Here is a 16,458-nt window from a genome sequence, read left to right on the forward strand (position 1 = left end):
TATAAGTATAAAAGTATAAGTATAATCTTTATTGTCATTGTACTTAAATACAACAACATTGGTTTTATATATGTATGTATGTGTGTATGTGTATGTGTATGTGTATATGTATATGTATATGTATATGTATGTATAATGTATATGCTTATGTGTGTATATGTATAATGTACATGTATGTATGTGTGTATGTGTGTGTATATGTGTGTATGTATGTACTTATGTATGTATAAATGTTTGTGTGTATGCATATTATATATGTGTGGGTGTATATATGTTTGTGTGTGTATGTATAATGTATAATGTGTATGTATGCATGTGTATATGTGTGTGTAGGTATCTATATGTGTATATGTATATGTATCATGTGTATGTGTATGTATGCCTGTGTGTATATGTGTGTGTATGTATAATGTATATGTGTATGCATGTGTGAGTGTGTGTGTGTGTGTGTGTGTATGTATGTATGTATAATGTATATGTATATGTGTATGTATGCATGTGTGTGTGTGTGTGCATGTGTGTGTGTATGTATATGCATAATGTATATGTGTAGGTGTGTGTATGTTTTCTGTATGCACACTAACAGCTGCTGAGGTCTTTGGTGCTCTTTTATTCACTGCAAATTAATGTATCCTGCGCCACCAATTCCAGGAGCCCAACAGAGGAGAATATATTTACATTTATTCTGTTTGTTTTCTTCAGCCTGTTTATTGGGTAGCTTAGCCTCAAGTTGTTTTTAATTAGTTGATAAGAGAAGCAATGACTCTAAACTACAGGAACATGTTATTGCAAAGTGTTTGAGTATTAATTGTTGCCGATTTCTCTGCCCCAAAGCTCTGCAGAGCCATGGGGGAAAGGATTGGATTTATTAGTGTTTGCTCTGTTTTTATGAGTGCAATCTCGACATCAAAATATTAGTAAACAAAAGTATCTTTTGAATATGAATTTTCAGCCTTTTATTCACGGCATGAGAAATAGGCTTGGCTTATTATCTGCAGCATTAATTGCATTAAGATGCCTTGATTTGATATGCTGTCTGCCTTCATGCCTTTTATTCAACAAATTAGAGTTCTTTCTTACAACGATCGCATGCCACTGCCACCCCTTTCTCTGCTTTTCGCTAATCTGTTTTAGATTCTTCATCCAAGACCTTCTGCATCTAAATAGCTATGGCACTTAGATTTATATGCAGCTTCACAATACATTACAGCCCTCTCTAAGTGGTTTACAGAGTCAGCCTGTTGCCCACAACAATCTGGGTCCTCGTTTTACCCACCTCGGAAGGATGGGAGGCTGAGTCAACCTTGAGCCAGTCAGAATCGAACTGCTGGCAGTCAGCAGAGTCAGTCCGTAATGCTGCGTTCTGACCACTGTGCCCCCATGGGAGGGAACGGAAGGAAGGAAGGAAGGAAGGAAGGAAGGAAGGAAGGAAGGAAGGAAGGAAGGAAGGAAGGAAAGACTCGCAATAGAACTTAGACTTACTGTATTTACTGCTGTACAGTGTTTTATAGGCCTCTCTAAGCAGTTTATAGAGTCAGCCTCTTGCCCCCAACCACTGCACCGCCGGAAGGAAGGAAGGAAGGAAGGAAGGAAGGAAGGAAGGAAGGATGGATGGAAGGAAGGAAGGAAGGACTAGCTATAACACTTAGACTTATATGCAGCTTCACAATGCATTACAGCCCTCTCTAAGCGGTTTACAGAGTCAGCCTGTTGCCCCCAACAATCTGGGTCCTCGTTTTACCCACCTTAGAAGGCTGGGAGGCTGAGTCAACCTTGAGCCGGTCAGGATCGAACTGCTGGCAGTCAGCAGAGTCAGTCCGTAATGCCACATTCTGACCATTGTGCCCCCATGGGAGGGAGGGACGGAGGGAGGGAGGGAGGGAGGGAGGGAGGGAGGGAGGGACGGACGGAAGGACGGACGGAAGGACGGAAGGACTATCAATAGAACTTAGACTTACTGTATTTACTGCTGTACAGTGCTTTATAGCCCTCTCTAAGCAGTTTATAGAGTCAGCCTCTTGCCCCCAACAATCTGGGCTCTCATTTTACTGACCTCAGAAGGATGGAAGACTGAGTCAACCTTGAGCTGGTCAGGATTGAGCTGCTGGCAGTTGGCAGAGTCAGCCTGCAATGCTGCATTCCTACCACTGCACCACCATGGGAAGGAAGGAAGGAAGGAAGGAAGGAAGGAAGGAAGGAAGGAAGGAAGGAAGGAAGGAGGGAGGGAAGGAAGGAAGGAAGGACTAACTATAGCACTTAGACTTATATGCAGCTTCACAATGCATTACAGCCTTCTCTAAGCGGTTTACAGAGTCAGCATGTTGCCCCCAACAATCTGGCTCCTCATTTTACTGACCTCGGGAGAATGGAAGACTGAGTCAACCCTGAGCCTGATGAAATTTGAACTGCCAAAATTGCAGGCAGCTGGCAGTCAGCAAAAGTAGCCTGCAGTACTGCACTCTAACCACTGTGCCACCGTGGCTCACTTTACAGGGACAAGAATTCTTATGGAAATACTCCATGTCCCTAAGTTCAGTCTTATGTGACCCTAATCTTATTTATATTTTGAATATTATTATTATTATAGTCACTGATCTGAATGTCGAATGAGAGTTATTAAAAAATGGAAATAAAGTAAAAGCAAAAGAAGCTTTAAAATATCACAATTGGCAGTAAGTTCACCGATGACTAATCAAAGTCAGCCTAATTTCACGGAGAATATAATAACAGTTATCTAGAGGGGTACAGTGGCCTAGGGGTGGAATTCTTTCCACCTTGAAGAGACCGCCTTCTGCCGATTACCTCCCTAAATCGACCAATCAGATCGCACAGACTGGGCCTCCTCCGAATCCCATCTGCCAGTCAATGTCGACTGGCGACCACACGGAGGAGAGCCTTTTCTGTTGCTGCCCCGACCCTATGGAACGAGCTCCCCATGGAGATCCGCACCCTCACCACGATCCAGACCTTCCGCGCAGCCCTCAAGATCTGGCTCTCCCAGCAGGCCTGGGGATAGGCTTCCAATTACCCGCCCGAGTGTTTGATTGCTGAATGAAAGTTGTGTTTTATTACTTTTCTTTTGTTCACAAAGTGTTTGTTTTGACCTTGCACTTCCCCTCCCCTGTGGTTGTAAGCCGCCCTGAGTCCCCTCAGGGAAAAGGGCGGCATATAAATCCCAATAAAACCAAACCAAAACCAAACCTCTAGGAGATTGTGAGTTCAGGCCTAGGTAGCAACAGATATTTCTGTCTCTGGGTGCAGTGAATAATTGTTTGCTGTGAGCCCCACATAGGCCTCAGGAAGGGAAGCAGGCCAGTAAATACTCAAACACCAATCAGTCGTCCCAACTCTATCCCAATGCAAGGGGCTACAGAGTCGCTAAAAGAAAAAAGAAAAATCACCATAAATTTTAGCTATGTTCAGGGAAACCTGGGTGATTTTTTTAATGTCTCGAATTCTCAGCCATAACCACATTAGGCGAGAAATCTTGAGAGTCGGAATCCAATCCATTTAATAATTTGCCATGGTTGGGCAACAAACAGTGGTGGGATTCAAATAATTTAACAACCGGTTCTCTGCCCTAATGACCATCTGGGTAGGTGGGGCTTGGTGGTCATGTGACTGGGTGGGCTTTGCCAACTCAAGGTCACTCAGGTCGATGGGCTCTTTGCCTTAGCTGTTGCAATGTCATAAGGGTTAACCAGAGAGGCACTTTCTGTAAGCAGGTCAACAAAGATGAGTCTAGAAAGAACACCAGAATGTTTCCTTCCTGCCTTCCTTACAGGATTAGCCCTGTAAAGTGGAAAAAAACAAAAGGAGATTTCTTCCAACAATCGGTTCTCCGAACTGCTTAGAAAGTTAACAACCGGTTCTCCCGAATAGGTGCGAACCAGCTGAATCCCACCACTGGTGACAAAGCTCTATATCGGTGATGTCTAGCCTTTCTGTCCTTGCGTGCCGAAATTGTGTATGCATGGCACAACAGCATGTATGCATGTGCCCACATCCATAATGCAATGCGCCCTGCCCCCTGCGCATGCACACATGATATCCCCCCCTCCCCTACCCCTGCGCATGTATGCGACTAGGGGTGGGATTGAAAAATGTTTGCAACCGGTTCTCTGCCCAGTTGCTGGATGGGCATGGTGGGTGTGCCTACTCAGCCTCCTGCACCTCAGTGGAGGGGGGTTAGGGTTAGGGTTAGAGCCTCAGGGAGGGCGAAAAAGGCCTCCCCAGATTCTGGAGGCCCTCTGGAGGCTGGAAATGGGCCCATTTCTGGACTTCCAGAATTTCCAGGAGAGCCATTTTTTGCCCTCCCAGAGCTGTCACATGGGCCCTACACCTGGCATCCAAAATGGGCCATGTGGAGACTCCTGGGAGGGACAGGACACCCCCCCCCACCCCCGGTCCATGCCTGCATGTCTCCTCTATATTATTTCCTGTCCTCAAAATATACCTGAACAGGACATATTTATCAGGAAAAGAGGAACAATAACAGTACAAAGAATCACTGTAGTGTTTTATATTGCCGTGTGCTACTAAGGTTATATATATAAAAAATAAAACGCTGGAAAGATAATGCTACTATATTTTATTCCGATTGTTGACGGATTATTAACTCCTGTTTACAGAATCTTGCTATTGCTCTATAAATGTTGTGCATTTCACGAAGGCTTGTACTGCTATATTTCTTTCTCCCTTTCTCCCTTCCTTCCTTCCTTTTGTTTTAAAAAAAATAAAAGCTGCGACAGAGCCCCAGGAATCTTGGTTTTTATTCTTCTTCTTTCTCCAATGTATCACAACACGCATGACCACAAAGATAGTTGAAAATAACATTGCCTCTCTCCCGCAATATATTAAAAACTGCAGGTTTCCTAAACCAATGCTGCCCTCAGCTGCAAAATATCTGCATTTGGAACTCAGGGATGAATTTAAAGGAAAGGAAAATCAAAACCACAAAGACCGCTCCATTCGACCAATGGAAAAAAAATGAAATGTTCTATTGGCTGGTTGCTGGTGAAGTCGAGATTTCTTGCATCGCTGGGTGAAAAAAAAGGATTTTACAGACTGAAAACAATCGCTTGCAAATAGGGTTGCTTTCTTCCACCTCCCACTTAATCCATCAAAAATATTGATTACAACCAGCAAAAATTTACAAGAACTAACGCCACATGAGACCAATATCCCTCAATGTCAATAAGAGCAACATCAAGAGGAACAACTCTTCTGTTGCCTAGAATATTGAACAGAATAACAGAGATGGAAGGGACCTTGGAGGTCTTCTAGTCCAACCTCATGCCCAAGCAGGAAACTCTATACCATTTCAGACAAATGGTTGTCCGGTACCTTCTTAAAAACTTTTTAGAATAGAATAGAATAACAGAGTTGGAAGGGACCTTGGAGGTCTTCTAGTCCAACCCCCTACTTAGGCAGGAAACCCTACACCACTTCAGACAATCGTTATCCAACCTCTTCTTAAAAAAACTCCAATGTTGGAGCATTCACAAGTTCTGGAGGCAAGCTGTTCCACTGATTAATTTTTCCCACTGTCAGGAAATTTCTCCTTAGTTCTAGGTTGCTTCTCTCCTTGATTAGTTTCCACCCATTGCTTCTTGTCCTGCCTTCAGGTGCTTTGGAGAATAGCTTGACTCCCTCTTCTTTGGGGCAGCCCCTGAGATATTGGAAGACTGCTATCATGTCTCCCCTGGTCCTTCTTTTCATTAAACTAGACATACCCAGTTCCTGCAACTGTTCTTTGTATGTTTTAGTCTCCAGTCCCCTAATCCTCTTTGGTGCTCTTCTCTGCCCTCTTTCCAGTGTCTCCACATCTTTTTTACATCGTGGTGACCAATACTGGATGCAGTACTCCAAGTGTCTCCTTACCAAGGCATTAAAAGTGGTATTAATTTCCAGTGTTGGAGCACTCACAGCTTCTGGAGGCAAGCTGTTCCACTGGTTAATTGTTAATTTCACTGTCAGGAAATTTCTCCTTCATTCTAGGTTGCTTCTGTCATCGATTAGTTTCCACCCATTGCTTCTTCTCCTGCCTTCAGGTCCTTTGCAGAATAGGTCAACCTCCTCTTCTTTGTGGAAGCCCCTGAGATATTGGAAGGCTGCTATCATGTCTCACCTAATTCTTGTTTCCATTAGAAAGAAGACATTCCTAGTTCCCTCGGTCATTCATCTTATGGTGTAACCTCCAGTGCCCTAATTATCCTTGATGCTCTTCTCTATTATTCTCTCTTTCAAAGAACATAGAATTACAGAGTCGGAGAAAGAAAGAAAGAAAGAAAGAAAGAAAGAAAGAAAGAAAGAGAAAGATGGCAGAAAAAGAGAGACACAGAGAGAGAGAATGAGAAAGAGAGATGCACAGAGAGAGAAAGATGGGCAGCAAGAGAGAGAGAAAGAGACAGAGAGAAAGACAGAGAGAGAATGAGAGAGAAAAAGAGAGAGACAGAAAGACAGAGAGAGAATGAGAAATAGAGAAAGAGAGACATACAGACAGAGAGAAAGAGAGCGAGCGAGCAAGAGATGGGCAGAAAAAGCAAGACAGAGACAGGCAGACAGAGAGAATGAGCAAGTGAGAATGAGAGAGAAAGAGGGAGAGAAAGAAAGAGAGAAAAAGATGGGCAGAAAAAGAGAGAGAGAGAAAATGAGAGAGAGAGAGAAAGAGACAGATAGACAGAAAAAAGAGGGGGGGAGAGATACAGAGAGGAGGGAGAAATCTAGGGAAAAAGCAAACATTTGCTCACATCCTTATGCCTTTTAGCAGATCCTAAACCTGCTGCCATTTCTCCTTTTAATGGATCCCGGCATCCCTGCCTCATATGTTAAGCTATGGTCTCCAAGGCGTTTTCCCTAACATGGTGATGATAAACTTCTTTCAGCCTTCCCTATTATGACAGCCGCGTTAAATATTATCCATCTACCAGACTACCAGCCCCCTCAAAGGGCTGCTTTGAATAACAGCAACATTCAGGTTCCCCCCCCCCTGTTGTGGCATATGTTAGTGTTGTGAGCAAAACTACACACTTTGCCCCAAAGTCAGCCGCTGTGCCCTAGGATGTCAAGCGAATCCTACTTCTGCAAATTATGGCTTCCCTCTTTCCTATTAAATGATTCCCTGCTTGTCAGGAACTGTACTTGTCACTAAGATGCAGTTGATAATGAAAGTGATAATGTACCATATGGCACTTGCTGTAAGACACATTCAGCTACTCACAGACTATTAATCAAATCCTGGTGCAGAGCTCTCTGAAACTACACAATTTTGGGCCAGTATTGTGCAGCGAGGGAGGGGGAGACCCTCTCCTATGGAATGTAATGGAAACAGAGGAGGTATTCAGCAGGTTCTAACCAGTTCTGGAGAACCGGTAGCGGAAATTTTGAGTAGTTCAGAGAACCAGCAAATACTACCTCTGGCTGGCCGCGCCCCCATCTATTCTCTGCCTCCCGAGTCCCAGGTGATTGGGAGGGAAGGGGAATTTTTCAGTAACCTTCCCCTGGAGTAGGATGGGAACTGAGATTTTACAGTAACCTTCCCTGCCATGCCCACCAAGCCACACCATGCCTGCCAAGCCACGCCCACAGAACTGATAGTAACAAATTTTTGAATCCCATCACTGAATGGAAGACTGGACTGGATTGGGCAAGGGAAGGCAAGGCAGGGGAGGGGAGGAGAAGAGAGGAGGATAGTGCAGTTTGGCAACGTTTCAGCGAGATCTTACTTGCCATCTTCAGGCTGGGTTTTGGGCTTAAAGTGTGATCGGAGCTGCCGTCTTTCTATAAATCTTGGTGGGTGGGTGTGGAGTGCTGGCTTTGTTTCAGTAAGTGGAGTGATTGGTTGGGGGTTGTATCATGATTGGTAGATTGGTGCTGGCTGTGTGTCCATTGTTGTTTCGTGTTGTAACGGCCTGGGTGGTGGGTGGGGTTCGTTTGTTGACTAGGGCTGGTTTCCAGATGTCTGTTAGGTGGGAGGTATCGTTACGTTTATTCATGTTGTGAGGGTGTTTCTCTATTTCGATAGCTTCCATAATTATTCTCTTGTTGAAGTGTTCTGTTTTGGAGATTAACCTGGTTCCTTCAAAATCAATTTCATATCCTGTTGCTTTAAGGTGCTGGAAAAGGGAGGAAGTTTTTTTCTTTTTTTCTGACTGTGTTCTTGTGTTCTGCGATGTGTGCATTTATTCTCCTATTCCTTTATTCCTATGTATGTTGCAAGGTAGATTTATATATATAATATTTTGCAGGATCCAATCTGGGTCAGTCACCGTCTTCTGAGTTTTTGAGTGCATTGCAGTGCAGACCTAGGCATAGTTTTTAGGATACCAAATCATCCTTGATATATGATAATATACTTTGTGCAGCTTTCCCAAATGATAGTTGCCTGTATTGTATAGCAATTGGTTTGCCAAGTTTGAATCTTCAGGTTTACTAAGTGGTTGGAAAAAAAGGGAGTAAGAATGGAATCTGTATTGTTAAGCAAATTAAATACCCAGACAACATGATGTTTATTAAGCACAAAGAAATGGAATTAATAGAAACTCAATAAAATTTATTTTTAAAAAACCCCAAAGAATGAACTCAGAAAGGTGTGTGTGTGTGTGTGTGTTTGTTTCTATTTTAATCACTCTGAATAATTTATTATAAACAAATTTGGATACTTGATTGCTTGACCTGTAAACCAAGATCATTTAAGGATAGGATAAAATCAACCAAAATTGCAAGGGATGCAGTGACTCAGGGGCTAAGACGCTGAGCTTGTCGATCAAAAAGGTCGGTAGTTCGGCGGTTTGAACCCCTAGTGCCGCGTAACGGAGTGAGCTCCCGTGACTTGTCCCAGCTTCTGCCAACCTAGCAGTCCGAAAGTATGTAAAAGTATTCCATTGATTTTGGGCTCACTTGTGGCCGTACTACCTGTAATAAGACCCACATGTTACCATCGTAACGGTCCAAGTTAATAAAACAAGCAATGATTTTTAAAAAGTGACCACGGGAAAGGTTTACTCTTCTATCCCTACCCACAGTCTTAAACTGTGATAGGAAAGAACAATAAAGAATTTCAGTTGCTGCTTTCGGGTCATCATGAAAAGCTAAAAAAAAAAAAAGCTAATAGATTTTAAGATGTGATTTATCATCCAGTGGATATTTGTACGGTGAAGATGCTCTTGAAAATGAATCTGTAACAAAAAGAAAAATGGCACAGAGGGGAAAAATCGATAAACTAGCGTTGCTGCAGGAAAGCATTGCTAATATTCCTAAAATAAACCCCATTTGGAGTCACAGTTTCCCTAATACAAACACTCATAATAGAAGCATTCAAGGGCCTGATACCAAACAAGTAATTTCAGGGGGGAAAAAGGAAATTGAGAATATAGTGTGACTGCTTTATAAAATGCCAGGATCCGGCACAAATAAAAAATAAAATAAAACCCAGGGCTTTACCTGTTCCACAGGTGCTTTTTTTTCAGGAGGCACCTGACTTTCTTCTTTTTCTTTGAAGATGTTTTGCTTCTCGCCCAAGAAGCTTCTTCAGCTCTGATTGGATGGTGGGGAACGGAAGGATTTATACTCCTTGCAGACAGCTGGTCATTTGCATCCTTTTAGAGAGTCGTTGAGGCCACTTGGAGGTTTATCTCTGTCCTCGAACCGTTCTCTTTCAGCAGAGGGGAAGGGATACGACACCGTCTATCTCCAGTCTACAAGAAAGTCCTTTCAGCAGTTCCAAGAAGGCTCAACACTCATTTGCACCACTAAGGTGACCCTGAGGATACAGATAAACCTCCAGGTGGCCTCAATGACTCTCCAAAAGGATGCAAATGACCAGCCGTCTGCAAGGAATATAAATCCTTCCATTCCCCACCATCCAGTCAGAGCTGAAGAAGCTTCTTGGATGAGAAGTGAAATGTCTTCAAAGAAAAAACAAGGAAATCCAGTTGCCTCTTGAAAAAGCACCTTTGGGACAACCATGACCTGGATGATTGAGAATCATTGGCAATCTTAAACATTCAAAGAGCCATAAAGGTCCTAACCGGAAGCCTACTGTTCAATTCTGGAGTTATTTTAAGTAGAACTGGAAAATATCAAGACAGAGCACAAGAAAGATGGAAGAATGTGAAAACCCCAAGGCATAATCTCAAACTATTTTCATAAAAGGCAGATTTAGGAGGGACAAAGAAATGATGCAATGGAACCTATCAACTGGGTGATCAAAATTTTGCCCATCATACATTAAAAATCGGACAGAGTTTCCTACTGCTGTAGCCACTGGGTTTTTTTTAATATTGTCTTTTTTTTTAACTGCATCCCTGTTTGATAAGGTGGGTTTTAGTGGTTTCCAAAGCGCAGATACGGAAAGGAAAGGAAGGAAGAAAAGAGGAAGGGAAGGGAAGGAAGAAGAGAGGAAGGGAAGGAAAGGAAAGAAAAAATGAGGAAGGAAAGGAAAGGAAGAAATGAGGAAAGGAAGGGAAAAAAGAATAAGGGAAGAGGAAAGGAAAGGAAGAATTTAGTCATGGATGAAATTTTTTTCTTCTTTTGGCTAATTCTTCCTTATTAGTCTCTTTGTCTGAAATTGGTGTTCTACTGCAATGCGCTCTACCTGGGGCAGCCCTTGAAGAGTATTCGGAGACTTCAACTCGTCCAGAACGCAGTCGCACGAGCAATTGTGGGTGCACCTCGGTACACCCACGTTACACCTATCCTCCGCGAGCTGCACTGGTTACCGATCAGTCTCCGGATACGCTTCAAGGTGCTAGTCGTAACTTATAAAGCCCTTCATGGTATTGGATCTGGGTACTTGAGAGACCGCCTGCTGCCAATTACCTCCCACAGACCCATTAGATCTCACAAGGTTGGCCTCCTCTGGGTGCCATCTACCAGCCAATGCCACCTGGCTATTACCCAGGGGAGGGCCTTCTCTGTGGCAGCTCCGGCCCTCTGGAATGAACTCCCCGCAGGGATTCGGAACCTCACCTCTCTCCAGGCCTTCCGAAAAGCCGTCAAAACCTGGCTTTGCCGGCAGGCCTGGGGGTGATGAGTTCCCTCCCCTCTCGACATGTATGGTTGTGCGACTGTTGTCTACTTTTATTATTTGTATTTTGTCTTTTATGTTCCCCCTTTTTTTCCCCCTTGAATTGTTCGCCGCCCTGAGTCCCTCCTGGAGAAGGGCGGCATACAAATAATAAAATGCAATACAATACAATACAAAGGACATAATAAAGTATTCCACTTTAAGGCTTCACTTGGAAATCTTGACCAGCAATTCCAGTAACTAGATGAAATTTCGGCGCAAATTCAATTCCTCTTTCTAATTTCTTCCAGTCAGTTCTTGGAAGCAGCAATTGCGGCCCCAACACAACACAGAAAACCTTTGATTGGCCAATGTCACAATGATGTGAATTACATTGTCTCCCAGGTGTGATACCCATTCTCACCCCCTACAGGATTCTAGACCATAATTGTGTAGCTGATTGAGAGGGAATGAGAAGAATGGTGAATGCATAAGGCAGGAATTACATTTTATGAAATTGTTTGACAGTTGACTTAATTCCATCCCTCTAGTCTTCGTAGCAGAGGTTGCCATCGGAGGGACTACACCAATCACACAGACCAAATTGAGCCTTCCAAATTGGATGGCTGAAGGAGGAGATCATCAGATGTGTGAGCATATCTTGAATATAAAATAAAATGTTAACTTATTGCTAGGCTAACCGAAAATTGCTACACCGATGGACTGAGGATCAACTTTAGACTTATATACTGATTTACAGTGCTTTACAGCCCTGTTCTAAGCAGTTTAAAGAGTCAGCATATTGCCCCCAACAATTTGCGTCCTCATTTTACCCATCTTGGAAGGATGGAAGGCTGAGCCAACCTTCAACATGGTGACATTTGAACTGCCAAATTGCAGGCAGCTGGCAGATTTGAACTGCCAAAATGCAGGCAGCTGGCACGCAGCAGAAATAGCCTGCAGTACTGCATTCTAACCACTGCACCAATTTTAATATTCTGCTTAATCCTGTATTATTCAAATAATCAGCTCAACCAAGTTTAATGAGATCTACTGTATTTTTAGGATGTGGTGGCTCAGTGGCTAAGACGCTGAGCTTGTCGATCAGAAAGGTGGGCAGTTTGGTGGTTTGAATCCCTAGCACCGCGTTACCGAGTGAGCTCCCATTACTTGTCCCAGCTTCTGTCAACCAAGCAGTTTGAATGCACGTAAAAATGCAAGTAGAAAAATTGGAACCACCTTTGATGTGAAGGAAAACAGTGTTTCATGTGCCTTCGCCATTAAGTCATGTTGGCCACATGACCCCAGAGATGTCTTCAGACAGTGCTGGTTCTTCAGCTTTGAAACAGAGATGAGCACCACCCCCTAGTCAGGAATAACTAGTACATATGTGCAAGGGGAACCTTTACCTTTTAATAAGATAATACACAACACAGGACACATTTCCCTGATCGAAGGACAGTTCATCTATGATTTCTCAATGTCTTTCCTCTGTTAGATGCCACTTGAAGGAAATATTGGATTCCTGAAATACATCATTTTTCAAAAGATATAATAATGTCTGCTCAGTGCTTTCTGAGGAGCCCGTGGGACCTGGGTCGACGTGCAACAATTCTTCAGGCTAGAAGACCAGTTAATACTAAGTGATTTTCTTCAAAATTGGAAAACACAAAAAACCCATCAAAACTTACTGTTGACCACTTCCACAATACACCGTATTTTTCAGAGTATAAGACACACCTTTTTCCCTCAAAAAAGAGGCTGAAAATCTGGGTGCGTCTTATACACTGAATACAGCATTTTTGCCTCCTGAAACCCTGCACCTTCACCAAAATGGCCGTGCAGAGCCTCTAGGAAGCTTTTAGACAGCTCCTGCGGGCTGGGGAGAGCAGAAATGAGCAAAAAACGACCTGGGTTTTGCTCAATTTTTAACCCCCTCCAGCCCCCAGGAACACTCTATAAGCTTCCTAAAGGCTATCCATGCCCTTTTTTAAAATGAAAAATGGGTCTGTTTTCGTGAAAAACGGGCCATTTTTTGTTCGTGTCCCCCCCCCCCCCGGAGCACTCTGCAAACCCCCTAAAAGCTATTCATGTCTTTTTGGGGGGGGGGGAACGGGCCCGTTCTCACAAAAATCAGGCCATTTTGGGGAGGTCTGCAGAGTGCAAAAACTTTTTTTTTAATTTGCCTCTTCAAAACCTTGGTGCGTCTTATACTCCGGTGAGTCTTATACTCCGAAAAATACAGTACTAATTTACAGAGTGATTAATTTCTCATGAAGTTGATTCAGAATTCACTTCTGGTGGCAGGATCTAAAAGTCCATGCTAATCAGGGGTGGGCTACAAATATTTTAGCCACAGGTTCTCTGCCCAGTTGCTGGGTGGGTGTGGCTATGGTGGGTGTGGCCTAGTTGGCCTCTTTCACCATGGCGGGGGGGATTTTTCCGCCCTCACCAGGCTCCGGAGGCTCTCTGGAGGCTGGATACGGACCTGTTTTCAGCCTTCTGGAGCTTCCAGGAGACCCATTTTTCGCCCTACCCGGGCTCTGGAAGCTTTCCTCAAGCCTCCGGGAGCGCAAAAACTGCCTCCCGGGCTGCAGAGGCTTCCTGGAGGCTGAAAATGGGCCCATTTCTGGCTTTCTGGAGCCTCTGAGAGGCCTGGTTTTTGCCCTCCCCTAGCCTCCACATGGGCCCTGCACTTACCTGGCATCCAAAACGGGGTTTGTGGAGACTCCAGGGAGGGGAGAGGCAGAGTGGGCAGGGCCAGCCAGGAGTGGAATCTGGGGGTTCGCCGAACCACGTAGAATCTTCGCTAGAAGATTGTCTGAACCTGGGTGAACCTGGAGCAGCCTAGCCTTGATGCTAATGTTTGCAAAAGATGTAGAATAATCAACTAATCTCCATTCATGAGTTACATTTACCAATGTTTACAGAGGTGAACCTAACTTTCCACATTTAAACCATGTGGACACCAGCCCTAAGGTCCCTAAGGGGGCATGCATAAGCGCACCAGTGTGCCTACTATCCCTGTGCTACTGTCTCATTTATATGTTCTCTTTTTATGTGTTTATGGCTATGTTCTGCTTATTTATATCCGTTTATTTGTGCCATTTTTTTCATGCATTTTCATACTTGTTTCCTTGCACATTGACAAACAAACAAAGTTATTTTGTGTAACGAGAAATCTAACTCTACCACACCTTCAAGGTAGCCATGTCTCTAAGATTTTAATGTAATATGATTGCATACGTATACTGTCTTCTCTTATTTTTTCTTTAAAACTAAGATATGTTAAGTATATTGATATGGAAGCATAAATACCATCAACATAGAATGGAGTTTGCTCAGAAGCTGAAATACACCAAGTGAATGACAGGAAGAGTGGGAAAGGAGAGAAGAAAGATAGGAAGAGAGGGATAGGAGAGAGGGTAAGGGGGGAAGATGAGGAGGATAAGGAGGAGTGGAATGAAGAGAGAGGAGAAGGAGAAAGGAAGGGGAAGTAGAGTAGAAAAGGATGATGGAGGGAAGAAAGGAGGTAGGAGAGAGGTAGAAGAAAGAGGTGTATGGAGAGCAGAAGAGCTAATAATGGGTTTTTATCTTTCTGGGCGTTGATGACAAGAGGAACTGATGTAATTACTACTTAATACAATAGGATATTGGCTATGTAATAGTATACATGTGATCATATGTTATGAAAATGGAAAATAAAAAAGTATATATATTTTAAAAAAAAATAGCCATGTCTCAATGATGCTGCAGATGGCCTTTGCTCCAGCGGTTCAAATCCCAACACTGCACACCATGTTGAACTCCTGTCACTCACCGCAGCTTCTGCCCACTTAGCAGTTTGAAAGCCTATTCTATGCAACTAGATAAATAGGTACCGCTTGTCTTTCTTTCTGGTGTGGAACTAGCTCGCCCTCCTGTGGACACTTTGGGAAGCATGTCCCAAAAGGGCTTTTTGAAGCGGCAACTAGGCTGTCTGGTTTTGCTTTGAAGACATTTCGCTTCTCATCCAAGAAGCATCTTCAGCTCTGACTGTTGGGTGGTGGGGAATGGAAGGGTTTATACTCCTTGCAGACAGCTGGTCATTTGCATTCCTTTATCAAGTTGTTAAGGCCACTTAGTGGTTTATCTGGTTCCTCAGGATCACCTGAGTGGTGCAAATGGGTGTGGAACCTTCTTGGAACTATTGAAAGGACTGTGTTGTAGACTGGAGATAGATGATGTCGTATCCCTCCCCCTTTGTTGAGAGAGAGAGATGTTAAATTTTGACATAGATGGCCTCTTTGAACCCTCTTTCAAACTTTGCTGTCTTCAAATGAGTGATCTGTGTCTTTCAACTGCAGATCAGGGGTGGGTTCCTGCCAGTTCTAACCTTTTCTATAGAAGAGGTTCCACAAATCTACAGTGCCATTTAGAACTGGTTCCAGCTCCCTCCGCCCCGCCCGTCTCTCTCGATGAAGAGCGAGAGGAGGAATTCTGGGAGTTGAAGTCCACAAGTCTTAAAGCTATCAACTTTGAACACCCCTGGGATTTTTTTCCCCTAAAGTGTTAGGGATGCAAGGGTCTTGTAACTTGACAGCTTTAAGACTTGTGGACTTCAAATGCCAGAGTTTTTGAGCCAACATTTTGGTTGCTAAGCAAGAGCGTTGTTAAGTGAGTTTCACCACATTTTACAAGTTGGCCATGCCTACCCGGTCACATGGCTGACAAGCCACTCCCATCTAGTCACACGGCTGGCAAGCCACTTCCACAAAAGAGGCCACACCTACGGAAGAGGTTCTGAAATAATTTGAAACCCACCACTGCTCTGCAGATGGACTATTGAATCGAGTCCTGATGGGTTTGTTCTCCTACGTTGTGCCATGCATCCATGAAGTGGTTGTTTTGTTTCCCCAATGTACAGATCTGCACATGTCTCACTGCATTGCCGAGGTGGCGCAGTGGTTAAATGCAGCACTGCCGGCTACTTCAGCTGACTGCAGTTCTGCAGTTCGGCTGTTCAAATCTCACCGGCTCAGGGTTGACTCAGCCTTCTATCCTTCCGAGGTGGGTAAAATGAGGACCCGGATTGTTGGGGCAATATGCTGACTCTGTAAACCGCTTAGAGAGGGCTGAAAGCCCTATGAAGTGGTATATAATTCTAACTGCTATTGTACTGCATATACCACGTTGCTCCATAGACATTTGGAAAGAATGCAAATATGAACTAAACAGGCCTAGCAAGCAGGTAGCCAAGCTGCTACTCTGCATCAACATTGTAGTCCCCTGGCTAATATAACATCACCAGGTGCAAAATAAATAACCACACATTCATCCATGGCTGTCCACACCTTTAGTTTTACTTGCATCTCTTCCCCCTCCCAGAAATTAACATGGGCATTATTTGTGCAATGCTCTGTTCTGATCTAGGTTTCCTGAGAAAGCATAAATCACAAACTTAGTCCCCA

The sequence above is a fragment of the Thamnophis elegans genome, chromosome 9, assembly GCF_009769535.1.
Source record: "Thamnophis elegans isolate rThaEle1 chromosome 9, rThaEle1.pri, whole genome shotgun sequence".
NCBI lineage: Eukaryota > Metazoa > Chordata > Lepidosauria > Squamata > Colubridae > Thamnophis > Thamnophis elegans.